General features: G+C 56.2%; 1 pseudogene; it reads left to right on the top strand.

Moving 5' to 3' along the window:
* Nucleotides 1–13102: 13102 nt before the first annotated feature.
* LOC100351657 (ATP-dependent clpX-like chaperone, mitochondrial pseudogene) lies at nucleotides 13103–19101 on the top strand (annotated as a pseudogene).
* The last annotated feature ends 2799 nt before the right edge of the window (nucleotides 19102–21900 follow it).

The following is a 21900-nucleotide window of genomic DNA, read 5'->3' as shown; positions in this document are numbered from 1 at the left end:
GCAGCGTACTCGGCGTGTGGGTAGCAGAGTTGGGATTGGTGGAAGAGGACTATAAAGGAGGAGAGAGACAACATGCACCAGGAACATCTGAGGGAACACCTGTGCAGCCCCTGAGAGAGCCAGCCGGCGGTGTGCCGCTCCCCCGCGGAAGTGGGGAATGTGGCAGGGGGTACCGCCCTTCCACGGAGGTGGAAGGGTCGGTAGCCAACCCGGGAAGAACCAGCAGCAAACCCGGGGAGGGCCGAGCAGATGAAAGAACAGCGCAGGGTCCTGTGTCGTTCCTCCACGAAGAGGGGGAGCGACACTAAGTTTGTCATATAGATAGGATAAGTGTTAAAGGGATCACATAAATAAGATCAAGTCTCTGCTAATAAAAATAGATAGAATTAAAAACAAGAGAATGTTCCAACATGGGAAGCAGTCCACAGAGCAGACACATAGAATGGCAATTGCTCTAAACAGCACTCTGACCTGAGTGTCTGGGTTCGAGTCCCCGCTCAGCTCCTGACTCCAGCTTCCCCCTAACGCAGATCCTGGGAGGCAGCATTGATGGCTCCAGCGACTGGGGCCCTGCGGCGCACACGGGAGACCTGGATGGAGTTCTGGGCTCCTGGCTTTGGTCCTGCCCAGCCCTGGCCATGGCAGGCATTTGGAGAATGAACCAGCTGATGGGAGCATGTTCCTGCTCTTGCTCTCTCTCTGCCTCTCCAACAGAAAAGACAGGAAAATACTAAGTCCCTTTAGGACACAAGCGTTGCCCAAGATCACAGAGTTCGGTGGAAGAAGCAGCGTGACTTGCTGCGACATCCGGCGCACCACCACTTCCGGGCTGGAGGCACGAGGTGCCCAGTCACGGATGGCCTGCGCCCTTGGGGATGATGGAGAACCCGGGGCGGGCACGCTCTTCAGGCGGTCACTTCCAGCAGTGGCAGAGCCTCTGGGCTCCTCAGGGAGCCACCTAGCACTTAGTGTCGGGACGGGGGAGGGGGCGGGGGAGGAGAGAGAGGAAAATGGGTGACATCACCCCGGGAAGCCCCGGGCCAGAGCGCCCTGGCGGCTGCACGTGGGCGCCTCGGCGGCTGCGATCCAGCAGGCCATGGGGTGGAGGTCGAGGCTGCAGGGGCTGCTGGGGAGCATGGGCCCAGGTGCCCTGGGAGCCGTGTGGAGCTCCGGGAGGAAGGGGGTGGGGCAGCCCCACATCTCCGTCTTCTCTCGCCCACGGCTCTGTCCTTCCAGGACTCAAATGCTTTTTGGGTGACCCCAAAGCCAGCTGCGTGGTGACTGCTCTCACGGCACCTGTCCTGCTGACCCAAGGGCCTGCGTATCTCAAGACAGTTGGTACGAAGAAGTTTAATCCACTTCCGATCTGGCTCCCTGCTAATGCACCTGGGAAAGCAGTGGAGGATCGCCCAAGTCCTTGGGCCCCTGCACCCTTGTGGGAGACCTGGAAGAAGCTCCTGGCCCCTGGCTTCAGATTGGCACAGCTCCAGTTGTTATGGCCATTTGGGGAGTGAATCAGCGGATGGAAGACCTCTCTCTTTATCTCTCCCTCTCTGTAATTCTGCCTTTTAAATAGATAAATGTTAAAAAAAAAAAAGTTTAATGGTTTTGAAATCCTTTATCACCTGACATTTCAGTAAGAGCTGTTAAACTCTTAAAGGACAATTTCATCTGCTGCAAAATTTTGAAGAGGGGTAAGAGCATTTTAAAACGTTTTTCTCCTATTTCGGCAAAATTTCTCTTTGAGGACCATTACCCAGAACTCGGGTAGAACACCATTCAAAAATGTTCAGCGGCCAGTACTTATAGCCATTTTAAACTGATTAACCATGCTTTCAAAAGTGACATTGGTGCAGCCTCGTTGGTACTGTCCAAAGCAGGCAGCCACTGGCCACATGAGACCTCCAGCACTTGCCCTGGGCTTGGTCCGCGCCGAGCCCTGCTCTACCCGCGAAATGCGCACCAGATTTCGAAGACTGTAAGAATTCAAGACTGTAAAACTCTCTCATTAATAAGTTTTATATAGATGACATGTTGAAAGCATAACGGTGTGGATATATTAGGTAACATAAAATATATCGTAAAAAATTGTTTTCAAGTTATGTTCATGGAAACAAGCTCAGGTTACTCGTTAAAAACATGAAGAAATTTTATTTGGAAAAATTGCATACAAATTCAGCAATTAATATGTTCTCTAATGACTAGATTTTCATTTTATAATTCTTTCACAGGATGAAAATATAGTGACTCTTTCTGTCAAGCTCCATTGGACCCCAGCCCGTTTGTTGAATGTGCCAGAGAAACGTGGCCATTTCCTGTAAGCGAGATGACGTGAAGAAGTTCAGAGGGCACACCCGGGCTTCGCCGAGGCTTGGGAAAATCGGTTTGGAGCGTCCATCACGCGCCTGTCCCTCTGGGGTGGTGCCCATCGGCTGTGGCACCGTGCGGGCGGCGATCGCTGTGCAGGGCACTCTCGGACGTCACACCGAGGGCCCCCACAAGTCTCGGGCATCTCCTGAGCCCTGGGCGAGCCACGGAGCAGGCATGGGACAGAGAGAGGTGGTGGGGCCCTTGGCTTTTGAGGGTGGGGGTTAAGTTTAGGGAAAGCCCCAGCCTGGCTCCGTATCGGATGCGTCCACTTCACAAGGCGTTCTCACTCCTCTCCTCCCATAACCTCCCCAAGCCCTGGCCCAGCTGCCCAGCCGCCGGGTGCCCGTTTCCCATCACTCATATGTCCGCCCAGGACATGGAGGCCCCGCGAGCAGGGTGCTTGTACACACGGTGATTTCTTACACGCGGGATTCCAGCCCCCGTTACGCGCCAGCCGAATGCCAGGGCTGACCCTCTGCTTCCAGCCACATGTCCCCTGGGCTGAGTCCAGGACACCCCATAACCGGCCTCTGCAGCGCGGGGAGCCACCTGCGTGCCGCGCACTTGTGGAATGCAAAAGTCGTTGACATCTCCTCAGCTCTTCTGAGGTCAGGAACTGGGCCTGGTAGAACCCAGGAGACATCGTCAGGGAGATCTGAGGGCCTGGGGGTGGGCACGAGGTCCCTGCTGAGCCGGCCACCTTCTGGAAATGAAAAGAAACAATATGGGATCTGTTCGCGGGAATATTGCTTTCCAAATTCTGTGTGGCCTTGGGCTGCTCTGTGATGTAATTTTACCATAATTTTTTCCCAGCTTTGCCCAAATATACCTATATAATTGTGCCTGGAGCCAGTGGGACACGTGTGTAGGTGGTATGGGTACTATAAAAACCACGTCAAGGGGCAGGCATTTGGCACAGTGGTTAAGATGCCTGCACCCCGTATCAGAGGGCCTGGGTTCGAGTCCTTGTTCTGGTCCGTCACCACCCCACTTCCTGCTAGTGTGCACCCTGGAAGGCAGCAGATGATGGTTCAAGCGCTGGGTCCACACCACCCACATAGCAGACCCGGATGGAGTTTCTGGCTCCTGGCTTTGGCCTGGTCACGCCCTGGTTGCTGTGGGCACTTGGAGAGTGAACCAGAGGATAGAAGATGCCTGTCGGTCTCTGTTTCTCAAAATAAAATGAAAACAAAGAAATAAAAATTCTGAAAAACATTGTCTGCCCCTGACATATTCTGCAACTGGGGCCCAATGAGGTGCATCACATAGACAGTGCGCGAATTACACTCACAGTGTAGTTCTGGTTGTCCCGGTGAGGGTGTTTCTAAGAGAGCCTAGCATTTGAATCAAGGGACCAAGCGGGTGGGCGCCAGTCAACCCACCGAGGGCCCAGACAGAACCAAAAGGCGGAGAAAGGGCAACCCCCTGTGGGGAGCAACTCGGACTATACTGTTACTGGAATTAAGACTTATTCTATACATCTGCTCTCCCACAATATGGTGCTGGGAGAGGAGCAAACAGCTTCTACCCAGCTGCCTCTCACCAACTTGACAAGCTGCAGGAGCTGCTCCTGATTGGAGGAGAGCAGCGCGCTCAGCGTGTGGGTAACAGAGTTGGGATTGGTGGAAGAGGACTACAAAGGAGGAGAGAGACAACATGCACCGGGAACATCTATCTGAAGGAACACCTGTGCAGCCCCCGAGAGAGCCGGCCGGCGGTGTGCCGCTCCCCTGCGGAAGTGGGGAAAGTGGCAGGGGGAACCGCCCTTCCACGAAGGTGGAAGGGTCGGTAGCCAACCCGGGAAGAACCAGCAGCAAACCCGGGGAGGGCCGAGCAGACAAAAGAACAGCGCAGGGTCCTGTGTCGTTCCTCCACGAAGAGGGGGAGTGACACCCCCCCCACCCCCGGTCTGCTGGAACAGGGACAGCCGGGATGTCACGGTGCCCGGATGATGGACCGCGGACTCCAGGCCTTGGCCCCTCTCTCACTGCTTCCTCGGGCCTTTGGTCCTGCTTGGCCTTAGGCTTTCCAGGGGCTCTGTCGGCAGGGGCGCACGGGCAGATCTGTAGGCTTCCATAACACGTGAGCCCACTCCCATAATACACCTCTGATCTTTCTCGGTATCCACAGCTCGAGCTGTTGCTGGAGCTGTCTGCTGACTAATCCCGACAGCGGCCCCGAGGGATGCCCACGCGTGTCCACAAGAGAGTGGCGCGAGTGATGGGAAGGAGAGGATCCCCAGCCGGAGCATTTGGCCCCTTTCTTTTTTTAATACATTTTTTAAAAATATTTATTTTATTTATTTGAAAGACAGAGTTAGGAGCTGGCACTGGGGCATAGTGTGTAAAGCTGCCGCCTGCAGTGCCGACATCCCATATGGATGCCAGTTCAAAATCCGACAGCTCTACTTCTGATCCAGCTCTCTGCTGTGGCCCGGGAAAGCAGTAGAAGATGGCCCAGGTCCTTGGGCCCCTGCACCCACGTGGTAGACCTGGAGGAAGCTCCTGGCTCCTGGCTTTGGATCGGTGCAGCTCCGGCCGTTGCAGCCGATTGGGGAGTGAACCAGCGGATGGAAGACCTCTCTCTCTCTCTCTCTCTCTCTGTCTCTCTGCCTCTCCTTCTCTGTGTAACTCTGGCTTTCAAATAAATAAATATTGAAAAGAGAGAAAGAGTTGTAAAGAGAGAGGGAGACAGAGAAAGGTCTTCCATCTGCTATTTGTTCCCCAAATGGCCCAAATGGCCAGGACTGAGCTGATCCAAAGCCAGGAGCCAAGAACTTCTTCCAGGTCTCCCACATGGGTACAGGGGCCCAAGGACTCAGGCCATCTTCTACTGCTTTCCCAGGCCATAGCAGAGAGCGGGATTGGAAGAGGAGTAGCCGGGACTTGAACTGTCGCCCTGTGGGATGCTGGTGCTGCAGGCTGGGCTTTAACCCGCTGCGCCACAGCGCCGGCCCCTTGGCATCTTTCTTAAAGCACAGTGGGTCCCTGTGCACTGATAAGGAAACGACCCCACAACGTCCTGTGGCACACAGCTAAGCTCGTTGGGACCACTTGTAGAAAAATGGATCTACGTGGCACAGAGAACGGGCTGCAGGACGCAAACAGAACTGTCAACAGTGCATTCCCCTGAGGCTTGAAGGGCAGAGAGGAGTGAGGGGAGCGGGCTAGTCCTTCCTGAATTACTTTATTCTTTACCATGAGTGTGTGTTGCTTTCATATTAAAAAAAAAAAGTAATATGGAAAAAAGTAACATTTGCAACCATTTTTAATGATATGGGAAAAGACTGTAACAAGTAAAAAAATTAGGGAATGAAATTGTGTATCCAGTGACCTCAGCTACAGAAAAATGCATGTAAAATCCAGGACGGAAATCCATCAAAATGTTAATGGGGGCTGCTTCTGGGTGGCGGGGGTTTTAGGAGCCGGGCCCCCTGTGCTCTTACTTTCTAAATGAGCCTTATTCTTTTTCCAATTCGCAGTTCTGCCAAGGGGCAGCCCATTGGTGCCACACCAGCAGCTGTGGCTGGCATGGGTGCAGCTCCAGGTTGTCGGTGCCGTGCTGGGTGCTTCACGGCCCATATTCTTCTGCTTCTTCTTCTTTAAAGATATATCCATTTATTTGAAAGTCAGAGTTACACAGAGAGAGGAGAGGCAAAGAAAGAGGGAGGTCTTCCATTTGCTGTTCACTCCCCGAATGGCCGCAACAGCTGGAGCTGGGCCGATCCGAAGCCAGGAGCCGGGGGCTTCCTCTGGGTCTCCCATGTGGGTGGCAGGGGCCCAAGCACTTGGACCATCTCCCACTGCTATCCTAGGTGCATTCGCAGAGAGCTACATCAGAGTGGGGCAGTTGGGACCTGAACAGACACCCATATGGGATGTGGGCGCCCATGCTGGCCTCTCCAGGTTTCTTTTCTGATTAGAGGAAAAGAGAGAGAGGGGCAAGAGAAGGGAAATTCTCCCGGAGAAGAGGGCGGGAGCCTTTGTGTAGGTGAGAGCATCAGTCCCCCCCGGGTGTGTGTGTGTGCGCGTGTGTGTGTGCGCGTGCGTGTGTGTGCATCCTGCAGGGCACTGGGCGCTGTCAGGGAAATGGGAGGGGGTCCCTGTGGCTCTAAGAGTGACTGGGCCCCGAGGGCCGCCACAGGGCTCGGGCAGAGCTGTGCGGAGGTGCAGGGTGGGAGAGGCAGGTGCCACAGCACTTTAGAGTGGGCTGCCGAGGGCTCCTGCAGGGTCTTCCTGCAGGCACTGGTCTATTTATTAATTTTTATTTGAAATCAGAAAGAGAGATACACAAAGAGACAGAGAACTTCCATCCGCTGGTTCACTCCTGAAATGCTCGCAATGGCTGAAGTCAGGGACTGGAACTCAATCTGGGTCCCCGACCAAAAACTTCGGTCTCCTAGCAGACTGCCTGGCTTCAGCCCTGGCTGCTTGGCTTCAGATCCAGCTTCCTGCTAATGTGTACTCGGGAGGCAGCAGATGTGGGCCCAAGTACGTGGGTCCCTGCTGCCCACGTGGGAGACCTGCATTGAATTTGGATCCTGCCTTGAGTCTGGCCCAGCCCTGCCTGCTGTGGGCATCTGGGGAGTGATCTAGCAAATGGGGCATTGCCATCTTTCTGTGTGTCACTTTCTCTGTCTCTGTCTCCCTTTTACAATACAATTAATTAGTTTATAAAGACTTATTTATTTATTTGAAAGGCAGAGTTACAGAGAGGCAGAAGCAGAGGGTAGGGGGGCTTCCATCTGCTGGTTCACTCCCCAAATGGCCAAATCAGCTGGAGCAATGCCAATCAGGAGCCAGGAGCTTCTTCTAGATCTCCCACGCAGGTGCAGGGGCCCAAGGACCCATCCCGGAACCGGGGCTCTCCCTGCAGAATGGCCAGACGACTTTGGCTGGAGCAGGAGCGGCAACACTGGGTTGGGAGAGGCTGCACGGAGAGGCTGGGAAAGCGATGGGTTTGACCCTGAGCGGATTCTGCAGGCCCGGGAAGGGGGTGGCCAGGTGTGCACTGCAGGAGCTTCGTGGTGGAGGCCACAGGCCCAGGGACAGGAGGAAATGCGGGCGTTCCGGCCAGAGCCCAAGGGCAGAGGAAGCCCTGGGCACAGACACTGCTGCGGGGCTGGAGGGGACCTCGCCGCGTGGCGGGTGCTTTTGCAGACTTTGTGGAATCCTGCACTTTAGGGGCATCGTGGTTGGGCTGAGGGTGCCGCAGGCTGGCTGGATTCAATCCCCACTCAACCCCGAAGGTCAAAGGTCAGGCTCCTGCTAGGGTTGTGCAGTGCCGCCCATGCACTCCATGGTGGGTGGTTATGGCAGGTGAGGGCTAACGTTCAGACTGCCTCCTCCTCTCTCTTTGTCCCCTTTTTATTTGTTATTATCATTTTAAAATTATTTATTTTATTTGAAAGGCAGAGAGAGAGAGAGATCCCTCATCTGCTCGTTCACTCCCCAAATGCCCACAACAGCCAGTGTTGGGCCAAGCCTAAGCCAGGAACCCAGAACCGAGTCTCCAGGCGGGTGGCAGGGCCCCAAGGACACGAGCCATCATCACCCGCTGGCAGGAAGCTGGAACGGGCAGCAGGGCCAGGACTTGAACCCAGGCATTCGGGCACGGGAGGTCGGGGTCCTGAGTGGCGCTTCACTTCCGCACCAGACGCTTTCCCCTTTGCTGTTTTAAAATGACCTCAGGATCTTGTTTTATTCAGGTATGGGGAAGCCAAGAGATCAGAAAACATGGTTGCTACACATAGTAGGAGGAGGAGGAGGAGGAGGTGCAGCAGCCTTGAAGGGCCACATGGGGGCGCGCCAGGGAGGGCGAGCAGGTGGCCGGGAGGGGCGGCCAGGCGCCAGTGTCTTTCCAGTATCTTTCTCAGCAGGGCACGGGGCAAGGCAGGGCGGCAAGCTGAGGGTGGCGGAGGACAGAGAGCCCAGGAGCCTGCTCGCCTGAGGCAGATGGGTAGGAAGGAGCCAGGGTTGGAGAGTTTGCACGTGAAAGGCGTGCTCCCAGCCAGCTGTTGGCTCGCTCTAGGGTCAGCTAACCCTGGGAGGACCAGTCTCGCTCTGCGTCTGCGGGGCGCCAAGATGTCAAAGCGTCACAGAACCCAGAAAACAAAAACCGAGAATTAAACGGGCTGCGGCCTCCTAGGAGCCCCGCCCCCAGCAGGAGCCCTGCCCAGGGACGCTGTTTTGGGGACGGACATTGGACGCAGTGGCTTCCGTTGCTGCTTGGGATGCTTGGGTCCCGTATCAGAGCGCCTACTTGACTCTCAGCTACTCTGCTTCCGATTCGGCTTCCTGCTAGGAGGCAGCGGACGACTCTAGTACTTGGGCCCTGCCGCCCACATGGGAGACCCGGATGGAATTTCTGGCTCTGGGTCTCAGCCTGGCCCAGCCCTGGCTGTTGTGGGCATTTGGGGAGTGAACCAGCAGATCAACGACGGAGAATGGACTATTGATTGACTAGTGGACATTCTTTAAAGCAAGCTGGTTTTTTCTGGTCAATTTGTATCTACAGATTTCACGAAAGCTACAAATTTGGAGTTCATCTTTAAAAAAAAAAAAAGATTGATTTATTTGAAAGAGTTACAGAGAGAGAGAAGGAGAGGCAGAGAGAGAGAGAGAAGGGGAGAGAGAGAGAGAGAGAGAGAGAGAGAGGTCTTCCATCCACTGGTTCACTCCCCAGTTGGCCGCAATGGCTGGAGCTGCACCGATCTGGAGAGAGAGAGAGAGGGAGAGAAGTCTTCCATCCACTGGTTCACTCCCCAGTTGGCCGCAACGGCTGGAACTGCACCGATCTGGAGCCAGGAGCCAGGAGCCAGGAACCTCCTCCAGTTTCCCACAGGTGCAGGGGCCCAAGGACTTGAGTCATCTTCCACCGCTTTCCCAGGCCACAGCGGAGAGCTGGATCAGAAGTGGAGCAGCCGGGTCTCGAACCGGCGCCCATACGGGATGCCGGCACTGCAGGCAGCAGCTTTACCCGCTATGCCACAGAGCCGGCTCCTGGAGTTCATCTCCTTTAAAACTCCCGCACCCCGCCTACGCCCAGCACAGAGACGTCACTACACCATTTCCGATGAGAGAGTAGCATCTCACGGCGATGATTTCCCAGGATTCTGTGGGAACACCCTCTGGGCACCGCCACCTCTGAGCCAGCACCGTGATCCCCGCCCTGTTCTTGAGAATCCCTGACTCATGCTGCCCACCCGCCCAGGCTGTGTTGGAGCAGTGGAGGGAAGGCCTCCCACACGCCTCTCGCCTCTCGAGCAGCGTGCTCTCAATTCCAGTTGTCGTAGTAACATCCTCAAGCCGCCCCGGTGCCTTTCAGATATTTTGGTGCTGCTGGACCGGCCGTTACCATGAGAACGGGCGTGGTTTTAAACAGAGGAGTTCCGTGGGGCTCAGTCTCCGTGAAGAACAAGCCCGCCCCCATTGGCAGCCTCGGCAGAGCTCAGAGGGGTCCACAGTGCGGGGATGGGAGACCCCGAGATGATACTGGATTTGCGCTTTGTGATTTATTTTAAAGAAAAGGGGCTTTCATGTGTTTCTTTTGAGATGCGGTTGTTCAGTGAGTCGATTTAAATGCATGAGCCACTTGCACCTGTGAGGACAAGTCTGTCCCTGTGCTCATTTCCTGAGCTGGGATTGGCTCTCCTCTCCCCACCCCCACCCCAACCTGCGGGCCCAGGGAGGCACCGCAGTGCCGTCCCACGGTGCTGTTCCCCCAGGCCCGTGTGTCCCTTCTTTCCCGCAGAGCTGGGTGTGCGACGAGTGCAAGTTCAAGGGCTGCTGATTTGATTCAGGATGACGCTCTGGGGGGAATACCCGGGGAGCCCCACACCCAGCAACGTCCCAGAGACACATGGGGGGGCGCACAGAGGGCCCATAGCCATTTCCGTGACAACTCCAGTCTTTCTGCAGGTGCCCGCCTGCTCTGCCGGGCGCTCTCTTTATTTGAAAGGCAGAGTTAGAGAGACGGAAAAGCAGAAAGAGGTCTTCCATCCACTGGTCCACTCCCCAGACAGCCACAACAGCCATGGCTGGGCCAGGGGCATCTTCCTTGTCTCCCACATGGGTGCAGGGGTCCAAGCACTTGGGCCATCCTCCACTGCTTTCCCAGGCCATAGCAGAGAGCTGGATCGGAAGTGGAGCAGCCGGGACTCGAACAGGCGACCATATGGGATGCGGGCAGTGCAGGCGGTGGCTTTACCCGCTGTACCACAGCGCCTCTGTTGTTACGCCTGGCCACCAGGCTTCCTGCTGCTCTCACGTCTGGATTGTTTTCCATGTGAAGACAAGCACGTGGGATTTCTGTCGTGTGCAGCGGCTCTGCCCAGGCACCGTGGTGGACAGACCTTGTCGCCCAGCGAGGGAGCAGTCAGAGACCGAAACGGGAGGGGAACTTGAGTGATGCACAAGGCAAGGCAGCGCTGGGCAGAGGCGCGCTCTGCTCTCCCACACCCGCCCTCCTCACAGCCCCTTGGGGCCTGCAGCAGCTGCACCTGCAGGCTCCTCTGCCCTTGCTGGACAGTGGCTTCCACGCAGGCCCGTTTGGTGGTGGCTTCACACACACACACAGAGCTTGGCTGCCACTGTGAGCGCTGGAGGCAGCTCAGTCACAGAACAGGAGCCCAAGGCTGCGTGTGCCACCCCAGGCCACTCAGAGGCAGGGGTGAAGGCCAGAGAGAGAGAAGACGTGCAGGGGTGCTGATGGTTCAGCTCCCAAGGCCAAGGCAGGACCGGATGGAGGGGCCGCCAGTTGTTTGCGGCTCCCCTGCTGATGCATCTGTGGCAAACATGACTTCAGCCAGGATGACAACTGGATGTCCCAGCAGCCAGACCAGGAGGCCCAGGGAGATGCAGTCCGAGGAACACCGGTGCCTGGGTTTGCCCTGTGGGTCTCGCCCCCCAGTGACCGCTGCGTAGATTCTAGCCAGGCGAGCCAACAGCACCTTGACACTGTGGGGTGGGGCTGGGGCGGTCCCCAGAGTAACAGATCCAGGGGCAGGGTTGGGGGCAGGCAGGCGGCTGGAACCAGCAAGGTCCGAACAGTGAATGGCGGGCAAGGCGGGTGACCCCGCCTGTGGGGAAGGAGCGGGTGGCCCCTGGGGACAGAGGCACGGGTGTGGCTCAGAGACTGCAAGGCCAGCTGGGGGAGGGGCAGAGGGTACTGGCGTGTCTGCCTCCCAAGGGACATGAACCAGCACCCACATAGGATGCCAGCCAGGCAGGCAGAGGCTTAGCCTTCTGCATAGCAGCACTGCCCCCCCCCCGCCCTGATGTCCTGATGTAAATGTTTGGTGTGTGGACATCGATATGGATTTGTGCATATCACGCTTGTAATATACACTTACATAAAGAGTGTGCATGTACACGTAGGACAAAATGTGAGTTCGTGAGTCTGGGTCAATGGTTTTCAATGGGGGATGATATTTTTCCTCTTGGGAAACAACTGGCAATATCCAGAGACGGTTTTGTTGTCACAGCCAAGGGCGCACTGCCAGCAGAGTGGTGGCCAGCAGAACCCACAGTGGGGACCCCGCTGACCCTCTCGTCACCCACAGGAAAGCTCCTGCGACAAGCACCCATCCAGCCCCGGATGTCAAGGGCACAGAGGCAGGGCCCTCTGGTCTGGGCAAAGGCCTTGATGCTACTGTACTGTCAACCTCTCTGTAGGTTTGAAATGCTTCAGAATGCAAAGTCAGACGCTGGCGTTGTGGTGCCTTGGGTTGAGCCACGGCTTGCGACGCCGGCATCCCCTATCAGAGCTGGTTCCAGTCCCGGCTGCTCCACTTCCAATCCAGGTCCCTACTGATGTGTCTGGGATAGCAGTGGAAGATGGCCCAAGTGCCTGGGCCCTGCACCCACGTGGGAGACCCAGAAGAACCTCCTGGCTTCAGCCTGGCCCAGCTCTGGCCATTGTGGCCATTTGGAGAGTGAACCAGCAGTTGGAAGATGGAGCTCGCTCTCTCTCTCCTCTCTCTATATATTTCTGCCTTTCAAAAAAATAAATAAATATTAAAAATAAAAAAAAAAACTGCATAAGCAGCCGTGGCTATGAAACTGGCATTAGGACAGAAACCTCCTCCTCTAAGAAGGTTAGCAACCCCCGGGGAAGGAAGCCGTCGGTCGGTTGTTTGCTAAGGTGCCTTTCTGTTGCTGTGTAAACGCATTCTGTGAGGGCAGATAATAAAATCCCAGCTAACCTGAGGCAGCAAAGGCTGAGAAGTGGACCTCCTTAACCCACAGAGAGAGATCAGGAGCCGGGAGGCTGAAGACCCATGTATGAAACTGCTGCAGGTGGCTGGGATCAGCCCCCGCGGTCACGCTTCCGGAATATCCATGCCGCAGCAGGTGCGTCAGCAAACAGCTCAGGAGAAAGGAGCTTGAAAGGGGCTGGTGCTGTGGCACAGCGGGTTAACACCCTGGCCTGAAGCGCCGGCATCCCATGTGGGCGCCGGTTTGAGACCTGGCTGCTCCACTTCCCATCCAGCTCTCTGCTATGGCCTGGGAAAGCAGTAGAAGATGGCCCAAGTCCTTGAGCCCTTGCACCCACATGGGAGACCCAGAAGAAGCTCCTGGCTTCGGATCAGTGCAGCTCCAGTCATTGCAGCCAATTGGGGAGTAAACCAGTGGATAGAAGACCACTCTCTCTCTCTCCTTCTCTCTGTGTAACTCTGCCTTTCAAATAAATAAAATAAATCTTTAAAAAAAAAAAAAAGAAAGGAGTTTGAAAAAGTGACATTGTGCTGCTTTGACCAAGTAGGTCAGGGAGAGTCTTGCTGGCACAAACTCTAGCTAAATGCCCGGATGTTCCTTTGCTACCTGTGACTGCACAAGTCTGACTCAGGCTGGACGTGTAGGTGAAGACGCTGAATCTGGGCTTGCCAGACTCCGCCAAGACGCCACCCGTTAGGCAGAAAAAGTACCAGGAATTGTCCTTCCAGACTAAGTAGCTCAGACCGGCAGCATGCCAGGCACTCAACAGTTCCGGAATGTAGGTGGAGAGGGCGCTGGGCAAGGCTTAGCAAGACTCCTAGATCTGACAGTCAACGCTCCAGGAGAGAAGTCACGAGAGCTCCGTGGAGACACAGTGGAAGTTGATCCAACAAGCACCCTGCTGGCTGCACGTGGCCCCTTCAGTGGTTTAGACAGAATTAGCAGCAGGGGGGGAAAGTGAAGAGCGGCTTGGATTTGGGACACCATCTCCCTTGGGAAAAGGCCGAAGAGCCGCAGCTGCCGCGGGCCTTGCGAATGAAGTGGGGAGTGACACGGACCACGGCATTGCAGAAAAAGATGGGCTGTTGCGTCACAGGGAGGCCGGAGAGCTCGCCGAGTTTGGCCCGCTGCCCAAGAGTGTGGGACGGTTGCCTGTGGTAGTGCGCCCGGCCTCGGGGAGAGAACACTTGCGCGCGGGCCACCTGAGCCACGGAACGCTGTCACTCCAAGGCACCAGGCTCTGTCCAGCATGGAGAAGTGTGAACCAAGCACTCCTGAGGATACTCTGCAAGCTACAGCCAGGCGGGCACTAGAGCGAAAAACAGGTGCACGGGGCTTTTGGTCTGTGATGGAAAAGCTGGCGCTAGAGCCAATGCTTGTCGTCCCTAATTCTGACACTGTATGTGTGGAGGTTGACAAGGAAACAGGAGAGAAGAAGCCGGGGTACATTCAGGCTCACAGGGAAGGATCCCCTGGAGAGGAGGGACGGCCTCGCCAGGTGGGCGCTGCCGCCGGCTGAGCCGTTAGAGCCCATCCTGTGCACTAAGCTCCGCCTGCCTTCATTCAGGATCCTACCTGCTTTTACAGTCTGACATCCAAGGCACTGGACCTGTCCTGGGTATCACACATGGTCAGAAGCCTTTAGGGTAAGAATCAGATCGTGTATATTATGGTAACATCACGTTGGCTTATACAGAGAACATTACATGGACGTTACTGGCACCGTGTGCACTGCTGGGGCTGGTGCTGGGGCATAGTGAGCTAAGCCTCTGTCTGTGGCGCCGGCATCCCATATGGGCGCTGGTTCTAGTCCCAGCTGCTCCTCTTCTGATCCAGCTCTCTGCTATGGCCTGGGAAAGCAGTGGAAAATGCACAAAGTACTTCGGGCCCTGCACCTGTGTAGGATACCCAGGAGCTCCTGGCTCCTGGCTCTGGATGGGCCCAGCTCCAGCTGTTGCAGCCATTTAGGGAGTGAACTAGTGGATGGAAGACCTCTCTCTCTGTCTCTCCCTCTCTCTGGAACCCTGTCTCTCAAATAAACAAATAAATCTCTTTTTCTTTTTTTTTTTTCTTTTTCTTTTTTTTTTGACAGGCAGAGTGGACAGTGAGAGAGAGAGACAGAGAGAAAGGTTTTCCTTTGCCGTTGGTTCACCCTCCAATGGCCTCCTCGGGCGGCGCGCTGCGGCCGGTGCACCGCGCTGATCCGATGGCAGGAGCCAGGTATTTATCCTGGTCTCCCATGGGGTGCAGGGCCCAAGCACTTGGGCCATCCTCCACTGCACTCCTGGGCCACAGCAGAGAGCTGGCCTGGAAGAGGGGCAACCGGGACAGAATCTGACGCCCTGACCGGGAGTAGAACCCGGTGTGCCGGCGCCGCAAGGTGGAGGATTAGCCTAGTGAGCCGCGGCGCCGGCCAATAAATCTCTTTTTAAAAAAGACTTTATTTGGGCCATCTTCCACTGCCTTCCCAGGCCACAGCAGAAAGCTGGAACAGAAGAGGGGCAGCTGGGACTTGAACCAGCATCCATAGAGGATGCCCACGCTGCAGGTGGAGACTTAGCCCACTATGCCACAGCACCAGTCCCATAAATCTTTTATTGTTAAACAAAAGTACATTGTTTTAGTTCCATTTTCTATAAATCTGCTTTAGCAAAATTCTTAGGAGTTCTTTGAAACGGTGCAGATATTGCAAGAACTATGGATTTTACAATAATGTCACTCTACAAATGGGAAAATAAATTCTTTAGAATTGAATATTGAGATACTATCCTTAGTGTTACCTTTTTCTACCTACATTGACTTCCTGAAAATAACAGAATTTTACTCAGCTTACAAATACGTATGATGTTTCTAAATAGCAGAAAGCTGCAGAGAGCCGTGCCCTCTCAGATCATCAGAACTACATTCTGACGATCCGTTTGGCTGTATTCCTAGTCTCGCGTGCTGAGGCGTGACACTAACTACCCGACTGGTCCTTATGAAAAGGCCATCCTCCTGCTGACTTAGCTGATTTATTTGCCGTCTTTGCTCCATTTTAGTGTCACATTTAGTGAGTAGACGGAGTGGAAGTCTGGCTTACATCCGCAGAACAAAACCATTCATCCATAAATTCTATAAAAGCATGATGTATCCATCAAAGTAACAAGAAAGCGCCAAGCCAAATAGTGCAATGCTGTGCACTTGCCTACCCCGTATGTGTGTGTGTGTGTGTGTGTGTGTGTGCTGGCCATTTGTCTAACTCTTTGGCTTCATAGAACATTAAAGGAAGTATGGAGGCTGGCACTGTGGCTCAGTAGGTTCATCTTCCGCCTGCAGTGCTGGCATCCCATATGGGCACCGGTTTAAGTCCCGGCTACTCCACATCTGATCTAACTCTCTGCTGTGGCCTGGGAAAGCAGTAGAAGATGGCCCAGGTCCTTGGGCCCCTGCATTCATGTGGGAGACCCGGAAGAAGCTCCTGACTCCTGACTTCAGATCAGTGCAGCTCCAGTCAGTGCAGCCATTTGGGGAATGAACCAGAGGAGGGAAGACCTCTATCTGTCTCTCCCTCTCACTGTCTGTAACTCTCTCTCTCAAATAAATAAATAAAATATTTTCTTTTAAAGATAGAGTTTCGGGTTTTGCTTTCTCTTAGGAAATGAACTTTGAGCTACTAACACACTCTAAATCGTGTTGCCGAAATGTTGCGCTTTCTGTGATGTAATCAGACGGATGGGAGGTCCCAGAGATGCACTTTTGCTGAGTTTCTTCAGCCTGCTGGGAGTGGCAGGCAACAGAAAGCAGGTGCCGCGTCTCCTTAGTAACGGCTCCCTTCTCCTCTGCAAGTCTTTGGTGTACCCCTTCCTCCCCCAGCACCGGTTTCCTGCGGTGCAGCCGCGGCTGGAGCAGTTTCTGAATCCCTCAGGGTGATCCTCGGACATGCACGCGCAGACCCTGCGTCCCAGCCGCTTGCATCGGCCGCGGAGTCGCTCTCTTTAGAGTGAACACAGCTGAATGTAAGTGCCATTTGCATTTTGGAACTTACGTTTTGGCAAGTGAAGAAAACACAAGGACGAAAGGAAAAGAGAGGAAGACACAGAGCCCCACGCTGCCAAGCACAGGCCCAGGGCTCGCTGCCGCCGCCGGCGCACTGACGCCCCTCCTGGGACGCCTGTGGTCCCAGGTGTCCCCTGTGGGCATCTTTAAAGAGAGAATCAGGGGCCCCAGCACGTAAGCGTCACCTGCTGCCTTCCAGGTGCACCAGCAGGGAGCTGGATTGGAAACAGTAGGGGCTCAAAACCAAGCACTCCGGCATGGACTGCCCGCGTCGCAATGGCTCCATCACAGCGCGTGCGCGCTCTGCCCAAAGCATATTTTGTTATAACTGCAGGAATGGACTTGACCACAATTCAGGAATATGGCAAACAAGAAATAAAAAAAGAAAAGAAAAACTAGGAGAGGAACGGGGTGGGAGCAGAATGGGGTGACGGGTCACTAAAGGGTGAAGACGACACGGAGGGGGCGCAACGACAGAAAACCACGTGGGCCCCAGCGCCCTGGGCGCCGGCCAGGTGTCCACAGAGCCCTGCCGGTCACGGGGACAGCGAGAACGTGCGACCACCTGCCCGGGGATGCCAAAGCGCTCGGCGGTGAAACCGCATGTTGAGAAACCCTCGACTTCAATTGCCCAGGCCCGGGCTCCGTGCACCTTTCAGCGTGAGCCGCAGTGGCCACGTCTTGTTGGCTCGTCAGAGGCTGGAAGGTCGTCCAGCGCTGGGGCCCAATTCCCTGGATCTGCCTGGGGCCCTCAGTAAAATGCGTCTACACCTGTGCCTGATAAAGATCTCCCCGAGTCAGGAGAAAGAAAGGAAACCGTTGGTTTGCTTTGGGGCTTAACTGGCTGAGGGGTGAACAAAAGAAGGCAAAATGCTCCAGGTGGATACCCTTGCGGTAGTGCTGAGCCTTGCTCCTTTTGTGTTTGGACGATTTCACAAGCAATCGTGTTACAGCTCCATGGACTCGTTTCTGTTTTCTTGGCTCTGCCTCGGTTTCCCGAGCTGCGTGAGGCGGTGCGGGGCTGAGATCTGGGTGCAGAGGCGCCGGGGCCGAGCCCGCGCAGGTGAAATGACTTAGCGTTCGCTGCCCCAGGACTGGGTTGGGGAGTGCTAAGGTGTCCTGGGAGCCTCCTGGGGCTGGAAAGATCGTGGCAGAGGACGCTGGACGGTAGCCGGTAGCCGTGGGAAACCGCTGCTGTGTTCAACTCCTCCTGACCAAATAAAGAACACCTGGAGCCGGGTTGCCAGGTGGAAATGAGCCTGGGGGTGCGAGGGGGCTCCAAGCACCTGTGCAAGGCATGGAGCCACTTCTAGTAGCCTCAAAACCAGCCTAGTATTTTACACCACAAAGTCCTGCCGTACCCTGATAACCTATAGGTGGTCTGAGCCCCCGCCCCAGGAGGGCGTCCTACGTGAAGCCTCTCTGCCCAGGGCCAAGCGGGCTACCCAGTCTGGTACCAGCGGGTAATTAACCCTCGGGGGGATTTTACATGTTCACACCCAGAAGAGAGTGGGGAAGAAGAGAAATGGGCAGAACAGCCCCCACCCCTGGGTAAGCCCCTTGGCGCCCTTCTGAATGGCCGGGTGCTCCGAGTCCCTGGGAACAGCTGCCCTGGCCTGGCGGATGCCCCACCCCGTTAACCCCTGCTGCCTCGCTCACCGCCATTCTGTCTCAGGCCTGAATTCTTGTGTGAAGGCAAGAAACTACCCACCCACGTCTGCTCACAGGGAGATCCAGCCACCTGCTAAGGCTGAGGTCCTCGGTGGGTACAAAGGTGACAGTGGGGGGCAGGGAGGGCGGCGCTGTGGCATAGCAGGTAAAGCTGTGTGCCTAGTCGCCAGTGTCCCATGTGGGCGCAGGTTCTAGTCCTGGCTGCTCCACTTCTGATCCCGCTCCCTGCTCATGGCCTGGGAAAAGTAGTGGAAGATGGCCCACGTCCTTGGGGCCCTGCCACACACATGGGGGACCCAAATGAAGCTCCCGGCTTTGGGCTGGCTCAGCCCTGGCTATTGAGGCCTTTTGGGGGGTGAACCAGCAGATGGGAAATCCCTTTTAAATTGATTAATCTTCAATAGCAGAAAAGGAACGTGGCAGTGGTTGCACTTGAGACGAGACACCTAGGCACTCACGGACACGGCCCCTGCAGGGAAACTGGCCCCACCTCGGCCACAGCTGCCCTGTGGATCGGCCAGGCATGCGCTGCAGCGGTTAGGCCAGGCCCTGGGCCCTCCGCCTCCGCCTCTCTGTCTGGGTTCCTGCCCTGGCGGACACCCTCACCTCTTCTACCTGCCGGTCCTTTGGGACCTTGTCCAGCTGTCGTCAGCCCAGATGACTCGCACGCCACACACTCACCCTCTCCAGGGGTGCGACGCAGCGGGGTTTAGCATCTTCACAGACTCGTGTAGTCGTCCCACTAATTCCAGGGCGTTCTCATGACTCCAAAAAGGACCTCCCCACCCATTAGCAGGCACTCCCCACTTCCCGCTGGCACCCCTACCTGCTTAGGTCTCTGGATTTGCCTGCCGGGGCACTCCAGACGAACGGATGTGTACAGCACGTGGCCTTCGGGGCTGCATCCACACTACCTTTCTGTGTCCGGATCCTCATCCCACTGTGTAGACTCGCCACGTTTCACCTGCTGTTGGCAAACCTCCGTCCTCAGTCCTCGGCTGTGGTGAACGCGCGCGTGGGGGTTGGCGTGGCCGGGCCGGCGGTGCTCCCGGCAGGCGGCTTGAGCGGCACCTCTGCGTCCCTCCCTCTGGGGAGCTGCGGGTCCGTTCGCTGCAGCAGCCGCACTGTTCTCTGTTCCCACCAGCGGCGCAGGAGGCTCGCAGTCTCTCCACGCTCCCGCGGTTGGTTCTGCGTCATCAGTTTTGTAAAGGGCACTTGCATTCTCCAAAAAACAGGTCCGAGTTGAGCGCGTCTTGGCCCCAAGCGAATGGAACTAAAGAGGGTGTTGGCTTGCCCCCATCACGGCTCCTGGAGGAGGGGCCTGCGCTGGAGTGCACGGCCGTGGTGCACCGTGACGCACCTGCACCCTGGCTCCCTGCTCTCCACGACATCCCTCCCCTGCAGAGCCACCATCCACCCTGTCTGCCTCCTCATCCCACACTGGGAAGCCCCGGCTCTCCAAGCTGCTAAGCAACTCCTCTCGGGCACGTTAGAGTGACAAAAAGCTAACAGACACACACACTGCCGAGCCTCCCTCCTCGGGGGGACATGCTGCCTGTCCCTGTGGTCACGGTCCCTTCTCTGCCACGCTGCCAGGTCCTGCTCCCGTCTTTGCTTTTCTCTCAAAAACCCCCCCACAGCCTCATGCAAGGACCTTCGTCTCAACCCTTGCCTCCTCCAGGCAGCCCTCACGGCCTGGACGTGGCTCCTTCCCCCAGGCTTCCCTGAGCCCCCAACCCCAGGGAGAATGGGGATCCAGGCGATTTGGGTTTCAGGGAAATAAAAACGGCCAGGTTTAAGGATCCATGCTCTCGTCAGATGCCCCGGTCTCCGCTTGGTCACCTTTGGCAGTCACACGGGGAAGGCGCCTTGTCAGAGCGGGAACAGAAATTCCCCGCCTCGGGCAGGGTGGGCTCTGCCCGGTGGCCTCCTTTACAGTGACTGTCCTGCTGCTCTGGCACCGACCGTGCACAGCAGCTGCTCAGTGAATGTGCTGAGATGATGGGATGTGGGTGGCATTTGGTCCTGGAGACACCCGCACTCCCTATCAGAGTGCCTGCATCCAAGTCCCGGCTCTGCTCCTCGTCAGCAGACATTAGCCTGTGTGTCTGAGAGGCTAAAGGAAAATGGGAAATTTTTTTTAAGAAAATGGGAATTTTTAAAATGGGTGTTCCTTGGGGCTGGTGCTGTGACATACTGGGTAAAGCTGCCTCCTGCAGTGCCCGCATCCCATATGGGCACCAGTTCGAGTCCTGACTGCTCCACTTCCAATCCAGCTCTCTGCTGTGGCCTGGGAAAGCAGTAGAAGATGGCCCAAGTCCTTGGGCCCCTGCACTTGCGTGGGAGACCTGCAGCAAGCTCCTGGCTCCTGGCTTCGGATCAGCACAGCTCTGGCCATTGCGGCCATTTGGGGAGTGAACCAGCGGATGGAAGACCCCCCCTTCCCTCCACTGTGTGTGTGTATAACTCTGCCTTCCAAATAAATAAATATTTTTAAAAAATTTGGGTGTTTCCAACAGGGGAATGATGGAAAATGGAGAAGCCAGCCTGACCAGCAACTACTAAAGTATCGCCCTTGTTCCATCATCTCATTAGCTGGGTCCAGCCTCTCCCACCCTGCGCCAGGGGGTGTGCAGTCCTGAAACGCTGAAACAGGAGAAGGTCCTGGGAGTTGTTCCGCAACTCCAGCCCCAGAAAGCAAGGTGCACGCTCCCCATCCCCACCTTTCCTGCCAGCAACTGACAGGCACCGAAACCAGCTGGGGCCCCCCAAGTCTCTGAACCAGGTGGGAGGGTGCTGCCTGCCTCAACACCCGCGGACAGAGAGAAAAGGCCTCCTGTGCCGCCGCACCCACTTGCGGGCACCTCTGACAACCGGCCAGGGCTCACGCTGAACCGGCAGATGGGCAAGGAGACAGACGCATTTGCAACAAGCTCACAGGGCTCCGAGCAGCCCTCTTGTCTGGTACCAGTCTTCTCGTAGCCTCCTGTTTCCTTCCCTGGTATCTGTGGAGTCCTGGGTCCTGGGTGCAGCGCCCCCTAGCTTTGTGAAGCCCGATTCCCCCTGCAGCAACCTGCAGCGCAACCTGGCCACCCAGGACACTGGCGCATCGGGGCTGTGCAGAGAAGCCCCTGGAGTTCAGAATTGGTGGTCCCACCAGTGCCGTCCAGCGGGGCCAGGGGACAGCGAGCACGGCCAGCAGACAGAGCAGAGGCAGGGACGGAGGCGCGGAGACGGTGCCTGCACTGCCAAGTGTCTCCTTCCAAGTTTCCTCTTGGGACTGAGGCGACAGAAGGGCACTGTCATCTCGAAGTCTCTCCTCGCGCGGCTGGAGTATGAGCTGATGCCCGCCAAGATGGAAAGGAAGTCGGCAGAAGGCGGGAAGAAATCTCAGTGTGGACAAACAGCGGGACCGAGCATGGTGGGAAGGAGGGGGCGGGTGCCGGCCTGCGCCCTGCACCCCAACACTGCCTGCTGTGGGCCAGCTCTCGCCACCGGTGTGCAACCCCGGCAAGGTCAGTGCAGTGGAGCTGGCCCAGCCCATGGGAGTCCAGGGAAAACCCAGGTCAGAGTCAGACCGCTAAGAAACTTACAGACACAAAATAGC

Source organism: Oryctolagus cuniculus, chromosome 3 (assembly GCF_051225735.1).
Source record: "Oryctolagus cuniculus isolate XC-2025 breed Fujian yellow rabbit chromosome 3, ASM5122573v1, whole genome shotgun sequence".
Lineage (NCBI taxonomy): Eukaryota > Metazoa > Chordata > Mammalia > Lagomorpha > Leporidae > Oryctolagus > Oryctolagus cuniculus.
This window is presented reverse-complemented; position numbering and strand designations above follow the sequence as displayed.